The sequence below is a fragment of the Oncorhynchus clarkii genome, unplaced genomic scaffold, assembly GCF_045791955.1.
Source record: "Oncorhynchus clarkii lewisi isolate Uvic-CL-2024 unplaced genomic scaffold, UVic_Ocla_1.0 unplaced_contig_10417_pilon_pilon, whole genome shotgun sequence".
NCBI classification, from domain to species: domain Eukaryota; kingdom Metazoa; phylum Chordata; class Actinopteri; order Salmoniformes; family Salmonidae; genus Oncorhynchus; species Oncorhynchus clarkii.
Genome location: NW_027257929.1, coordinates 512,501 through 530,000, shown reverse-complemented (window position 1 = coordinate 530,000; position 17,500 = coordinate 512,501). Strand labels below are relative to the sequence as shown.

At 42.3% G+C, this 17,500-nt stretch overlaps 1 protein-coding gene across 1 annotated transcript in view; it reads right to left on the bottom strand.

Annotated features, from left to right (window-relative positions):
- The window catches only part of LOC139393684 (glutamate receptor-interacting protein 1-like), a gene marked incomplete at its 3' end in the record, with an annotated part of 523,241 nt that overhangs the window by 91,999 nt on the left and 413,742 nt on the right, over positions 1-17,500 (bottom strand). The window lies entirely within an intron of this gene.

Sequence of the window (17,500 nt, the reverse complement as noted above, 5' to 3'; positions counted from 1 at the left end):
ACAAGGACATTTACCTGGGAACACACTGCACTAACAAGGGCATTTACCTGGGAACGCACTGTAATAATAAGGACATTTACCTGGGAACACACTACACTATAACAAGGACATTTACCTGGGAACACACTGTAATAACAAGGCCATTTACCTTGGAACACACTGCACTATAACAATGACATTTACCTGGGAACACACTGTAATAACAAGGACATTTACCTGGGAACACACTGCACTAACAAGGACATTTACCTGGGAACACACTGCACTATAACAAGGACATTTACCCAGAAACACACTGTAATAACAAGGACATTTACCTGGGAACACAATGCACTATAACAAGGACATTTACCTGGGAACACACTGCACTAACAAGGACATTTACCTGGGAACACACTGCACTATAACAAGGACATTTACCTGGGAACACACTGCACTAACAAGGACATTTACCTGGGAACACACTGTAATATAACAAGGACATTTACCTGGGAACACACTGCACTAACAAGGACATTTACCTGGGAACACACTGCACTATAACAAGGACATTTACCTGGAACACACTGCACTAACAAGGACATTTACCTGGGGACACACTGCACTAACAAGGACATTTACCTGGGAACACACTGCACTATAACAAGGACATTTACCTGGAACACACTGCACTAACAAGGACATTTACCTGGGAACACACTGTAATAACAAGGACATTTACCTGGGAACACACTGCACTAACAAGGACATTTACCTGGGAACACACTGCACTATAACAAGGACATTTACCTGGGAACACACTGCACTAACAAGGACATTTACCTGGGAACACACTGCACTATAACAAGGACATTTACCTGCACTATAACAATGACATTTACCTGGGAACACACTGCAATAACAAGGACATTTACCTGGGAACACACTGGACTAACAAGGACATTTAACCAGAAACACACTGTAATAACAAGGACATTTACCTGGGAACACACTGCACTATAACAAGGACATTTACCTGGGAACACACTGCACTATAACAAGGACATTTACCTGGGAACACACTGCACTAACAAGGACATTTACCTGGGAACACACTGCACTATAACAATGACATTTACCTGGGAACACACTGCACTATAACAAGGACATTTACCTGGGAACACACTGCACTATAACAAGGACATTTACCTGGGAACACACTGCACTATAACAAGGACATTTACCTGGGAACACACTGCACTATAACAAGGACATTTACCTGGGAACACACTGCACTAACAAGGACATTTACCTGGGAACACACTGCACTAACAAGGACATTTACCTGGGAACACACTGCACTATAACAAGGACATTTACCTGGGAACACACTGCACTATAACAAGGACATTTACCTGGGAACACACTGCACCAACAAGGACATTTACCTGGGAACACACTGTAATAACAAGGACATTTACCTGGGAACACACTGCACTAACAAGGACATTTACCTGGGAACACACTGTACTAACAAGGACATTTACCTGGGAACACACTGCACTAACAAGGACATTTACCTGGGAACACACTGCACTAACAAGGACATTTACCTGGGAACACACTGCACTAACAAAGGACATTTACCTGGGAACACACTGCACTAACAAGTACATTTACCTGGGAACACACTGTAATAACAAGGACATTTACCTGGGAACACACTGCAATAACAAGGACATTTACCTGGGAACACACTGCACTATAACAAGGACATTTACCTGGGAACACACTGCACTATAACAAGGACATTTACCTGGGAACTCACTGTAATAACAAGGACATTTACCTGGGAACACACTGAACTAACAAGGACATTTACCTGGGAACACACTGCACTAACAAGGACATTTACCTGGGAACACACTGCACTAACAAGGACATTTACCTGGGAACTCACTGTAATAACAAGGACATTTACCTGGGAACACACTGCACTATAACAAGGACATTTAACTGGGAACACACTGCACTAACAAGGACATTTACCTGGGAACACAGTGCACTAACAAGGACATTTACCTGGGAACTCACTGTAATAACAAGGACATTTACCTGGGAACACACTGCACTATAACAAGGACATTTACCTGGGAACACACTGCACTATAACAAGGACATTTACCTGGGAACACACTGGAATAGCAAGGACATTTACCTGGGAACACACTGCACTATAACAAGGACATTTACCTGGGAACACACTGCACTAACAAGGACAATTACCTGGGAACACACTAATGCAGGGTCAAGCTGGCTAAAAGGTGAAACAAAGTCAAGCTTTCAATACACACAATAACTCATTTGAACAAATATAGTGATTTAAACACACTGATCAAGCTAAGAGTTTCTCAGAGCCAGACATCTGGCCATTCTCTAGCAGGTTTCCTCCCACCTGGGGTGTCAGACAGTCAGACTGGTAGTCAGGGTGACAGACCGCCCACCTGGGGTGTCAGACAGTCAGACTGGTAGTCAGGGTGACAGACCGCCCACCTGGGGTGTCAGACAGTCAGAATGGTAGTCAGGGTGACAGACCGCCCACCTGGGGTGTCAGACAGTCAGACTGGTAGTCAGGGTGACAGACCGCCCACCTGGGGTGTCAGACAGTCAGACTGGTAGTCAGGGTGACAGACCGCCCACCTGGGGTGTCAGACAGTCAGACTGGTAGTCAGGGTGACAGACCGCCCACCTGGGGTGTCAGACAGTCAGACTGGTAGTCAGGGTGACATACCGCCCACCTGGGGTGTCAGACAGTCAGACTGGTAGTCAGGGTGACAGACCGCCCACCTGGAGTGTCAGACAGTCAGACTGGTAGTCAGGGTGACAGACCGCCCACCTGGGGTGTCAGACAGTCAGACTGGTAGTCAAGGTGACAGACCTCCCACTTGGGGTGTTAAAGGTTAAAGGTTAAATGAAGAAATAAACAATGCTGACCTGTGTGTGTGTGTGATGTGTGTGTATGTGTGTGTGTGTGTAATAACTGTAATAACAAGGACATTTACCTGGGAACACACTGCACTAACAAGGACATTTACCTGGGAACACACTGCACTAACAAGGACATTTACCTGGGAACACACTGCACTAACAAGGACATTTACCTGGGAACACACTGCACTATAACAAGGACATTTACCTGGGAACACACTGCACTATAACAAGGACATTTACCTGGGAACACACTGCACTAACAAGGACATTTACCTGGGAACACACTGCACTATAACAATGACATTTACCTGGGAACACACTGCACTATAACAAGGACATTTACCTGGGAACACACTGCACTATAACAAGGACATTTACCTGGGAACACACTGCACTATAACAAGGACATTTACCTGGGAACACACTGCACTATAACAAGGACATTTACCTGGGAACACACTGCACTAACAAGGACATTTACCTGGGAACACACTGCACTAACAAGGACATTTACCTGGGAACACACTGCACTAACAAGGGCATATACCTGGGAACGCACTGTAATAATAAGGACATTTACCTGGGAACACACTACACTATAACAAGGACATTTACCTGGGAACACACTGTAAAAACAAGGACATTTACCTAGGAACACACTGCAATATAACAAGGACATTTACCTGGGAACACACTGCACTATAACAAGGACATTTACCTGGGAACACACTGTTATAACAAGGACATTTACCTGGGAACACACTGCACTATAACAAGGACATTTACCTGGGAACACACTGTAATAACAAGGACATTTACCTGGGAACACACTGCACTAACAAGGACATTTACCTGGGAACACACTGCACTATAACAATGACATTTACCTGGGAACACACTGTAATAACAAGGACATTTACCTGGGAACACACTGCACTAACAAGGACATTTACCTGGGAACACACTGCACTATAACAAGGACATTTACCCAGAAACACACTGTAATAACAAGGACATTTACCTGGGAACACACTGCACTATAACAAGGACATTTACCTGGGAACACACTGCACTAACAAGGACATTTACCTGGGAACACACTGCACTATAACAAGGACATTTACCTGGGAACACACTGCACTAACAAGGACATTTACCTGGGAACACACTGTAATATAACAAGGACATTTACCTGGGAACACACTGCACTAACAAGGACATTTACCTGGGGACACACTGCACTAACAAGGACATTTACCTGGGAACACACTGCACTAACAAGGACATTTACCTGGGAACACACTGTAATAACAAGGACATTTACCTGGGAACACACTGCACTAACAAGGACATTTACCTGGGAACACACTGCACTATAACAAGGACATTTACCTGGGAACACACTGCACTAACAAGGACATTTACCTGGGAACACACTGCACTATAACAAGGACATTTACCTGCACTATAACAATGACATTTACCTGGGAACACACTGCACTAACAAGGACATTTACCTGGGAACACACTGCACTATAACAAGGACATTTACCTGGGAACACACTGCACTATAACAAGGACATTTACCTGGGAACACACTGCACTAACAAGGACATTTACCTGGGAACACACTGCACTATAACAAGGACATTTACCTGCACTATAACAAGGACATTTACCTGGGAACACACTGCACTATAACAAGGACATTTACCTGGGAACACACTGCACTATAACAAGGACATTTACCTGGGAACACACTGCACTATAACAAGGACATTTACCTGGGAACACACTGCACTAACAAGGACATTTACCTGGGAACACACTGCACTAACAAGGACATTTACCTGGGAACACACTGCACTAACAAGGGCATATACCTGGGAACGCACTGTAATAATAAGGACATTTACCTGGGAACACACTACACTATAACAAGGACATTTACCTGGGAACACACTGTAAAAACAAGGACATTTACCTAGGAACACACTGCAATATAACAAGGACATTTACCTGGGAACACACTGCACTATAACAAGGACATTTACCTGGGAACACACTGTTATAACAAGGACATTTACCTGGGAACACACTGCACTATAACAAGGACATTTACCTGGGAACACACTGTAATAACAAGGACATTTACCTGGGAACACACTGCACTAACAAGGACATTTACCTGGGAACACACTGCACTATAACAATGACATTTACCTGGGAACACACTGTAATAACAAGGACATTTACCTGGGAACACACTGCACTAACAAGGACATTTACCTGGGAACACACTGCACTATAACAAGGACATTTACCCAGAAACACACTGTAATAACAAGGACATTTACCTGGGAACACACTGCACTATAACAAGGACATTTACCTGGGAACACACTGCACTAACAAGGACATTTACCTGGGAACACACTGCACTATAACAAGGACATTTACCTGGGAACACACTGCACTAACAAGGACATTTACCTGGGAACACACTGTAATATAACAAGGACATTTACCTGGGAACACACTGCACTAACAAGGACATTTACCTGGGGACACACTGCACTAACAAGGACATTTACCTGGGAACACACTGCACTAACAAGGACATTTACCTGGGAACACACTGTAATAACAAGGACATTTACCTGGGAACACACTGCACTAACAAGGACATTTACCTGGGAACACACTGCACTATAACAAGGACATTTACCTGGGAACACACTGCACTAACAAGGACATTTACCTGGGAACACACTGCACTATAACAAGGACATTTACCTGCACTATAACAATGACATTTACCTGGGAACACACTGCAATAACAAGGACATTTACCTGGGAACACACTGGACTAACAAGGACATTTAACCAGAAACACACTGTAATAACAAGGACATTTACCTGGGAACACACTGCACTATAACAAGGACATTTACCTGGGAACACACTGCACTATAACAAGGACATTTACCTGGGAACACACTGCACTAACAAGGACATTTACCTGGGAACACACTGCACTATAACAATGACATTTACCTGGGAACACACTGCACTATAACAAGGACATTTACCTGGGAACACACTGCACTATAACAAGGACATTTACCTGGGAACACACTGCACTATAACAAGGACATTTACCTGGGAACACACTGCACTATAACAAGGACATTTACCTGGGAACACACTGCACTAACAAGGACATTTACCTGGGAACACACTGCACTAACAAGGACATTTACCTGGGAACACACTGCACTATAACAAGGACATTTACCTGGGAACACACTGCACTATAACAAGGACATTTACCTGGGAACACACTGCACCAACAAGGACATTTACCTGGGAACACACTGTAATAACAAGGACATTTACCTGGGAACACACTGCACTAACAAGGACATTTACCTGGGAACACACTGTACTAACAAGGACATTTACCTGGGAACACACTGCACTAACAAGGACATTTACCTGGGAACACACTGCACTAACAAGGACATTTACCTGGGAACACACTGCACTAACAAAGGACATTTACCTGGAACACACTGCACTAACAAGTACATTTACCTGGGAACACACTGTAATAACAAGGACATTTACCTGGGAACACACTGCACTAACAAGGACATTTACCTGGGAACACACTGCACTATAACAAGGACATTTACCTGGGAACACACTGCACTATAACAAGGACATTTACCTGGGAACTCACTGTAATAACAAGGACATTTACCTGGGAACACACTGAACTAACAAGGACATTTACCTGGAAACACACTGCACTAACAAGGACATTTACCTGGGAACACACTGCACTAACAAGGACATTTACCTGGGAACTCACTGTAATAACAAGGACATTTACCTGGGAACACACTGCACTATAACAAGGACATTTACCTGGGAACACACTGCACTAACAAGGACATTTACCTGGGAACACAGTGCACTAACAAGGACATTTACCTGGGAACTCACTGTAATAACAAGGACATTTACCTGGGAACACACTGCACTATAACAAGGACATTTACCTGGGAACACACTGCACTATAACAAGGACATTTACCTGGGAACACACTGGAATAGCAAGGACATTTACCTGGGAACACACTGCACTATAACAAGGACATTTACCTGGGAACACACTGCACTAACAAGGACAATTACCTGGGAACACACTAATGCAGGGTCAAGCTGGCTAAAAGGTGAAACAAAGTCAAGCTTTCAATACACACAATAACTCATTTGAACAAATATAGTGATTTAAACACACTGATCAAGCTAGGAGTTTCTCAGAGCCAGACATCTGGCCATTCTCTAGCAGGTTTCCTCCCACCTGGGGTGTCAGACAGTCAGACTGGTAGTCAGGGTGACAGACCGCCCACCTGGGGTGTCAGACAGTCAGACTGGTAGTCAGGGTGACAGACCGCCCACCTGGGGTGTCAGACAGTCAGACTGGTAGTCAGGGTGACAGACCGCCCACCTGGGGTGTCAGACAGTCAGACTGGTAGTCAGGGTGACAGACCGCCCACCTGGGGTGTCAGACAGTCAGACTGGTAGTCAGGGTGACAGACCGCCCACCTGGGGTGTCAGACAGTCAGACTGGTAGTCAGGGTGACATACCGCCCACCTGGAGTGTCAGACAGTCAGACTGGTAGTCAGGGTGACAGACCGCCCACCAGGGGTGTCAGACAGTCAGACTGGTAGTCAGGGTGACAGACCTCCCACTTGGGGTGTTAAAGGTTAAAGGTTAAATGAAGAAATAAACAATGCTGACCTGTGTGTGTGTGTGATGTGTGTGTATGTGTGTGTGTGTGTACACATGTTCCAACATGACTCACTGACGTCAATTCAACATCTATTCCACGTTGCTTCAACGTCATTTGGAAACGACATTGTCAGAACGTGATGATGTGGAAACGACTTTGTCAGGAGGTGATGATGTGGAAACGACATTGTCAGGACGTGATGATGTGGAAACGACATTGTCAGAACGTGATGATGTGGAAACGACATTGTCAGGAGGTGATGATGTGGAAACGACATTGTCAGAACGTGATGATGTGGAAACGACATTGTCAGGACGTGATGATGTGGAAACGACATTGTCAGAACGTGATGATGTGGAAACGACATTGTCAGGAGGTGATGATGTGGAAACGACATTGTCAGAACGTGATGATGTGGAAACGACATTGTCAGGAGGTGATGATGTGGAAACGACATTGTCAGGAGGTGATGATGTAGAAACGACATTGTCAGGGCGTGATGATGTGGAAACGACATTTTCAGGAGGTGATGATGTGGAAACGACATTGTCATGACGTGATGATGTGGAAACGACATTGTCAGGAGGTGATGATGTGGAAACGACATTGTCAGGAGGTGATGATGTGGAAACGACGTTGTCAGAACGTGATGATGTGGAAACGACGTTGTCAGAACGTGATGATGTGGAAACGACATTGTCAGAACGTGATGATGTGGAAACGACATTGTCAGGACGTGATGATGTGGAAACGACATTGTCAGGAGGTGATGATGTGGAAACGACATTGTCAGGAGGTGATGATGTGGAAACGACATTGTCAGAACGTGATGATGTGGAAACGACATTGTCAGGAGGTGATGATGTGGAAACAACATTGTCAGGACGTGATGATGTGGAAACGACATTGTCAGGAGGTGATGATATGGAAACGACATTGTCAGGAGGTGATGATGTGGAAACGACATTGTCAGGACTTGATGATGTGGAAACGACATTGTCAGGAGGTGATGATGTGGAAACGACATTGTCAGAACGTGATGATGTGGAAACGACATTGTCAGGAGGTGATGATGTGGAAACGACATTGTCATGACGTGATGATGTGGAAATGACATTGTCATGACGTGATGATGTGGAAACGACATTGTGATGATGTGATGATGTGGAAACGACTATTCAGGACATGATGATGTGGAAACGACATTGTCAGAACGTGATGATGTGGAAACGACATTGTCAGGACGTGATGATGTGGAAACGACATTGTCAGGACGTGATGATGTGGAAACGACATTGTCATGACGTGATGATGTGGAAACGACATTGTCATGGCGTGATGATGTGGAAACGACATTGTCATGATGTGGAAACGACATTGTCAGGAGGTGATGATGTGGAAACGACGTTGTCATGACGTGATGATGTGGAAACGACATTGTCATGGCGTGATGATGTGGAAACGACATTGTCAGGACGTGATGATGTGGAAACGACATTGATTCAACCAGTGTGTGTCCAGTGGGGATGGGTGAGCGAGGGTCACAGCGACCCTGTATCTGACCCTAACAGGTTATGGAGTGTGAGTCAGAATGTCTACAACGTGTGAATGTGAAACACTGAGAGCATCGGCTGGCAGGGAGGAGGTGAGAAAAGTCTCCTGCACTGAAACAAATCCAACCTCCACGGGAGATCACTGCTCACAGCATAGTGGAGGAAACGAGAGGGGTTGGGTACTGTCACAGGCACTGAAGATACATTTCAACTGTTAGGGATAATAAAGATCTATTCTATTATATCATATCATTATGTTATTCTGTTATATTATTATGTTATTCTATTATATTATTCTGTTATTCTGTTTTTTTATTCTATTCTTCTATTATATTATTATAGTAGTATATTATTATATTATATTCTATTCAATTATTATATTCTATTAATCTATTTTATTATTATATTCTATTATTATATGATTCTATAATATTATTATATTATTCTATTCTATTATTATATTCTATTATTATATGATTCTATAATATTATTATATTATTCTACTCTATTATTATATTCTATTCAATTATTCTATTCTATTAATCTATTATATTATTCTATTCTATTATTATATGATTCTATAATATTGTTATATTCTTCTATTCTTCTATTTTATTATTATATTCTATTATATGATTCTAGTATTCTATAATATTATTATATTATTCTATTCTATAATTCTATTATTATATTCTATTATTAAATGATTCTATAATATTATTATATTATTCTATTCTATTATTCTATTCTATTCTATTATTATATGATTCTATAATATTATTCTATTATTCGATTCTATTATTATATTCTATTATTATATGATTCTATAATATTATTCTATTATTCGATTTTATTATTCTATTCTATTATTATATGATTCTATAATATTATTCTATTATTCTATTCTATTATTATATTCTATTATTATATTATTATATGATTCGTCACAATGTTGTTTTGAACCTTTGTTGCAGGACTGATCCTCAGCAGGGTCTCTGGCTGCTGATGAAGATGTAGTCTAAAGTTAATTACCGTGGCTTGGAAACATCATGACATTTCAAAAGGAGGAACATAATGAGCAGGTCAAGTCTTTGTCATCATTGTGATGTCGCCAGATTGACTTCAGAAACAGCATAACTTGTGCTGGCTAGCTAAGATTGAGGGGAGAGCACCGGCATTTTTACTAGCTATCGTTAGCTAGCAAAACATTGCCAGTTAGATCATGACAACATTGCCAGATAGATCATGACAACATTGCCAGATAGATCATGACAACATTGCCAGATAGATCATGACAACATTGCCAGATAGATCATGGCAACATTGCCAGATAGATCATGACAACATTGCCAGATAGATCATGACACCATTGCCAGATAGATCATGACAACATTGCCAGATAGATCATGCCAACATTGCCAGATAGATCATGACAACATTGCCAGATAGATCATGACAACATTGCCAGATAGATCATGACAACATTGCCAGATAGATCATGGCAACATTTCCAGATAGATCATGACAACATTGCCAGATAGATCATGACAACATTGCCAGATAGATCATGACATCATTGCCATATAGATCATGACAACACATTGCCAGATAGATCATGACAACATTGCCAGATAGATCATGACAACATTGCTAGATAGATCATGACAACATTGCCATCTCTCTAAAGGAAACCTGACCACTTCATAATGGAGTTGTTGTCTACTAAGTATTTGTCGACTTCAGCCATGTCATGGTATTTCCAGGCCACTGTAGTGTACATTTGACCAAACAGTCATTAGCCACCAATCAGAAAGACTGGTCATTAAGCATCAGACAGACATCAATAGGCTGGGGCATCTGGAGAACGCTGATAACCATGGCAACGACGTGAACGAGTGATGGAGGTGCAGCCTATGAATACAGTAACATCAGACTGTTACCCCTCCTGTCTCTCCTAACCCCCCTGTCTCTCCTAACCCCCCTGTCTCTCCTAACCCTCCTGTCTCTCCTAACCCTCCTGTCTCTCCTATCCCTCCTGTCTCTCCTAACCCTCCTGTCTCTCCTAACCCTCCTGTCTCTCCTAACCCTCCTGTCTCTCCTAACCCTCCCAACCCTCCTGTCTCTCCTATCCCTCCTGTCTCTAATAACCCTCCTGTCTCTCCTAACCCTCCTGTCTCTCCTATCCCTCCTGTCTCTAATAACCCTCCTGTCTCTCCTAACCCCCCTGTCTCTCCTAACCCTCCTGTCTCTCCTACCCCTCCTGTCTCTCCTACCCCTCCTGTCTCTCCTAACCCTCCTGTCTCTCCTACCACTCCTGTCTCTCCAAACCCTCCTGTCTCTCCAAACCCTCATGTCTCTCCTACCCCTCCTGTCTCTCCAAACCCTCCTGTATCTCCTAACCCTCCTGTCTCTCCTAACCCTCCTGTCTCTCCTAACCCTCCTGTCTCTACTAACCCTCCTGTCTCTCCTAACCCCCCTGTCTCTCCTAACCCTCCTGTCTCTCCTAACACTCCTGTCTCTACTAACCCTCCTGTCTCTCCTAACCCCCCTGTATCTCCTAACCCTCCTGTCTATCCCAAGCCTCCTGTCTCTCCTAACCCTCCTACCCCTCCTGTCTCTACTACCCCTCCTGTCTCTACTACCCCTCCTGTCTCTCCTAACCCTCATGTCTCTCCTAACCCTCCTACCCCTCCTGTCTCTCCTAACCCTCCTGTCTCTACTAACCCTCCTGTCTCTCCTAACCCCCCTGTCTCTCCTAACCCCCCTGTCTCTCCTAACACTCCTGTCTCTACTAACCCTCCTGTCTCTCCTAACCCCCCTGTATCTCCTAACCCTCCTGTCTATCCCAAGCCTCCTGTCTCTCCTAACCCTCCTACCCGTCCTGTCTCTACTACCCCTCCTGTCTCTACTACCCCTCCTGTCTCTACTACCCCTCCTACCCCTCCTATCCCCTAGAGACCCTACAGAGCAACATCAGAGGGCTCAAGCTCCAGGCCATAGAGACTCATTGCTGAAGGGCGTCGGACTACAACCCCCAGTCTCAGGACTCTTTATACTTCTGTCATATAGCCAGTCTCAGAGGTCGTTATACTTCTGTCATATAGCCAGTCTCAGAGGTCGTTATACTTCTGTCATATAGCCAGTCTCAGGGCTGTCATATAGCCAGTCTCAGGGGTCGTTATACTTCTGTCATATAGCCAGTCTCAGAGGTCTCACACCAGGCAACCAGTAGAGTCAACTGAGGCTAGAAGTAAACCCAGGGCCTGCACCTGCCAACCTGTCTGATCTGTCTGTATGACAGAGGTCAACCTGTCTGTCTGATCTGTCTGTATGACAGAGGCCGACCTGTCAAATTGGTCTATAAGGGTAGACCAGCTATAGATAATAATGACTGTAGATAATAATGACTTCTCTATAGTCAGGCCCTGGTCTACTACCAACCTCTCTGATCTAGTTAATGTAGTTCAGTATAGGAGTAAACTGTTGTACAGAACAACACAGGTTCAGTATAGGAGTAAACTGTTGTACAGAACAACACAGGTTCAGTATAGGAGTAAACTGTTGTACAGAACAACACAGGTTCAGTATAGGAGTAAACTGTTGTACAGAACAACACAGGTTCAGTATAGGAGTAAACTGTTGTACAGAACAACACAGGTTCAGTATAGGAGTAAACTGTTGTACAGAACAACACAGGTTCAGTATAGGAGTAAACTGCTGTACAGAACAACACAGGTTCAGTATAGGAGTAAACTGTTGTACAGAACAACACAGGTTCAGTATAGGAGTAAACTGTTGTACAGAACAACACAGGTTCAGTATAGGAGTAAACTGCTGTACAGAACAACACAGGTTCAGTATAGGAGTAAACTGTTGTACAGAACAACACAGGTTATCGTACTCTTCAATAGCAGGATGCCAGGATTGTCAGTTTGGATTCATTATGTGTCTGAAAAAGTGAATCCCATAAGAGTAGAGAGCTCAGTTCTGGTTGAATAACTAACACAGGGCCACAGGCCCCTTCGTCTCCCATCATTCCTCTGGAGTGGCGTGATAAGCACTCCTCTCTCTCTCTCTCACTGAGGAGGATTTGGTTATTTTAGGTTGCGGCATTGCGTTCCAGCGCCTCCTCCACTTTCCCCTTCCTGTCCTCTCCGTGATCTTATTATTAATTTTAATCCACTTCCTCTCACTCACTCGTCTCCTCCGGATCAAATCATTTCAAACTTCACAGCCAGCGAGCTGCTGACTTAACAGGCTCTCACTCGCCACAAAGCACGGGATACAGCTTATCTGATGGCTTCAATATGCACCACATGTGGAGGTTATACCTAGTATGCACTTGAATACAGTGCGAGTGTCATGTTTTAGCTGTTAAATGTGCTGAAAAGGGAATACAATTGAACTCTGATCCTTTCAAATGGTACCAGAGAGAAGATTGGAGGTCCACACATCAGAGGATGTTGACTTGAATGGGAACATCTGTTGTTTTAAATGATACTGTCAGTCCTCCCATAGAAAAACCTATTGTACCTCATAGAAATTCCGATACTAGAATAGACATGACCTTTTCAGTTGACATTTGACAGTGGGTGGACAAGGCAGGTCATCTGTGTTGGTATTAATTAGAATGTAAAACATGTTCATTAAATGTAAATGTCAATGGTGAACCAACTAGTGGCCTGAAGGGATAGGCCCATTCTTTGATTTATATTTCTACGGTTGAAATGAGACCTCCTCCCTGTATTCAAGAGCATGTTGTGTCTCAAACCGATCGTGGGCACGACACAAAAACATCAGTCAAATATCATCTTAGCTACAACATATGCGAATATGACAAAAATAATTTAAAAAAATTACATCATTTATGTTTTTAGACATTTGAGGTTAAAGGTTTAAAAATTTAAATGTGTATACTTTTCTTTAAAGGTATAATTAAATAGTTTAACAACACTGATTGTTAGCTTTTAAATGATATCAAACTCAACCGTTTATCTGTGCCAGTGATGGTATCAAACTCAACCGTTTATCTGTGCCAGTGATGGTATCAAACTCAACCGTTTATCTGTGACAGCGATGGTATCAAACTCAACAGTTTATCTGTGCCAGCGATGGTATCAAACTCAACCGTTTATCTGTGACAGCGATGGTATCAAACTCAACAGTTTATCTGTGCCAGCGATGGTATCAAACTCAACCGTTTATCTGTGACAGCGATGGTATCAAACTCAACCGTTTATCTGTGACAGCGATGGTATCAAACTCAACAGTTTATCTGTGCCAGCGATGGTATCAAACTCAACAGTTTATCTGTGACAGCGATGGTATCAAACTCAACCGTTTATCTGTGACAGCGATGGTATCAAACTCAACAGTTTATCTGTGACAGCGATGGTATCAAACTCAACCGTTTATCTGTGACAGCGATGGTATCAAACTCAACCGTTTATCTGTGACAGCGATGGTATCAAACTCAACAGTTTATCTGTGACAGCGATGGTATCAAACTCAACCGTTTATCTGTGACAGCGATGGTATCAAACTCAACCGTTTATCTGTGACAGCGATGGTATCAAACTCAACAGTTTATCTGTGACAGCGATGATATCAAACTCAACCGTTTATCTGTGACAGCGATGATATCAAACTCAACAGTTTATCTGTGACAGCGATGGTATGGTGCTGCATGCTAAATGGGTCGACTCGGAGCACCTTGATCTCTTGAACGGTTTAACATTCAGGTCCAAAAAGTCACATTCTGACCCCTTTTCTACCATGAAAACATGTACGGATGGTTTGGTTAAAATCAAAATGGACGCTGTCAAAAAGGGAAGGAATTCAACATGGATTTAGCCCGACAGCCAACCTATAGGCTACAGAACAGCTAGACAACCTATAGGCTACAGAACAGCTAGACAAGCCAGTCAGAACTAATACATCTATATTGACAAGCCAGTCAGAATTAAAACATCTATATTGACAAGCCAGTCAGAACTAAAACATCTATATTGACAAGCCAGTCAGAACTAAAACATCTATTTGGACAAGCCAGCCAGAACTAAAACATCTATATTGACAAGCCAGTCAGAACTAAAACATCTATTTGGACAAGCCAGTCAGAACTAAAACATCTATTTGGACAAGCCAGTCAGAACTAAAACATCTATATTGACAAGCCAGTCAGAACTAAAACATCTATTTGGACAAGCCAGTCAGAACTAAAACATCTATATTGACAAGCCAGTCAGAACTAAAACATCTATTTGGACAAGCCAGTCAGAACTAAAACATCTATACTGACAAGCCAGTCAGAACTAAAACATCTATATTGACAAGCCAGTCAGAACTAAAACATCTATATTGACAAGCCAGCCAGAACTAAAACATCTATATTGACAAGCCAGTCAGAACTAAAACATCTATATTGACAAGCCAGCCAGAACTAAAACATCTATATTGACAAGCCAGTCAGAACTAAAACATCTATATTGACAAGCCAGTCAGAACTAAAACATCTATATTGACAAGCCAGTCAGAACTAAAACATCTATATTGACAAGCCACCCAGAACTAAAACATCTATATTGACAAGCCAGTCAGAACTAAAACATCTATATTGACAAGCCAGTCAGAACTAAAACATCTATATTGACAAGCCAGTCAGAACTAAAACATCTATATTGACAAGCCAGTCAGAACTAAAACATCTATATTGACAAGCCAGCCAGAACTAAAACATCTATATTGACAAGCCAGCCAGAACTAAAACATCTATATTGACAAGCCAGCCAGAACTAAAACATCTATATTGACAAGCCAGCCAGAACTAACACATCTATATTGACAAGCCAGTCAGAACTAAAACATCTATATTGACAAGCCAGCCAGAACTAAAACATATATATTGACAAGAAAGCCACCCAGAACTAAAACATATATATTGACAAGAAAGCCACCCAGAACTAAAACATATATATTGACAAGAAAGCCACCCAGAACTAAAACATATATATTGACAGGAAAGCCACCCAGAACTAAAACATATATATTGACAAGAAAGCCACCCAGAACTAAAACATATATATTGACAAGAAAGCCACCCAGAACTAAAACATACTGTATATATTGACAAGAAAGCCACCCAGAACTAAAACATACTGTATATATTGACAAGAAAGCCACCCAGAACTAAAACATATATATTGACAAGAAAGCCACCCAGAACTAAAACATACTGTATATATTGACAAGAAAGCCACCCAGAACTAAAACATACTGTATATATTGACAAGAAAGCCAGCCACATCCACAGTACTACCAGAGTGACAAGACAACAAACTCCATACATTATTCAACTACAGAACAGCTATAGTGACCTATACAGGTTAGCTGTTCATGGTTTGTATGTTTGGTCACAATATTGTTTTGGACTGAATTTAAATTAAATTAAAAAGGAAAAGTAGATATTTGACAACTGGGCTGACAAAGCTGAACTCTTTATCGCAAGTTGAGCATGTTACTCAATGCATCGTCAATGAGAGCTGATGAAGATTTAATCAAAACTGCATTAGTGGCTTGGAAATAAAAATGACTTTCAAAATGAGGCAAATAATTAGTAGGAAAACCTTTTGTCGTCACCAGATGTATTATAGATGCAGTATAAGGTTAGCTAATTAGCTAAAATTGAGGGGAGGCCACCGGATTTTAGCTAGCTGACGCTAGCATTGCTAGCTATTTTTTGACGAACTTTGCAAGCTAATGACAACATTGCCACGTCTAAAGTAAATGTGACGACATAATAATGCATGGCAAAGTTGTTCCCTACTCAATATTTCACTACTTTAACCATGTCATTGTAAGTCCAGGCACTATAGTGTAATTTAGACTAAACAGTAGTTAGCCTCCGTCCAGAATGACTTGTTTTATCACCGCCTTAGGGCGCCACCGGAAGAGCACGGCTTGACAACGTTCATAACAACGTAACATGACAACGGCATGACGTAACCACGTGATGGACGTACAACCTATGAGTAAAGGACAAGCAACCAGCCGGATGTACATTTAGAACAGCTAAACTGACAGCTACTGTTTTAGTAACGTGAGACAATCAGCTCTATACAGTACAGTTAGTGACACAAACCAGGTAGATCTATAGACACAGAACAGCAACAG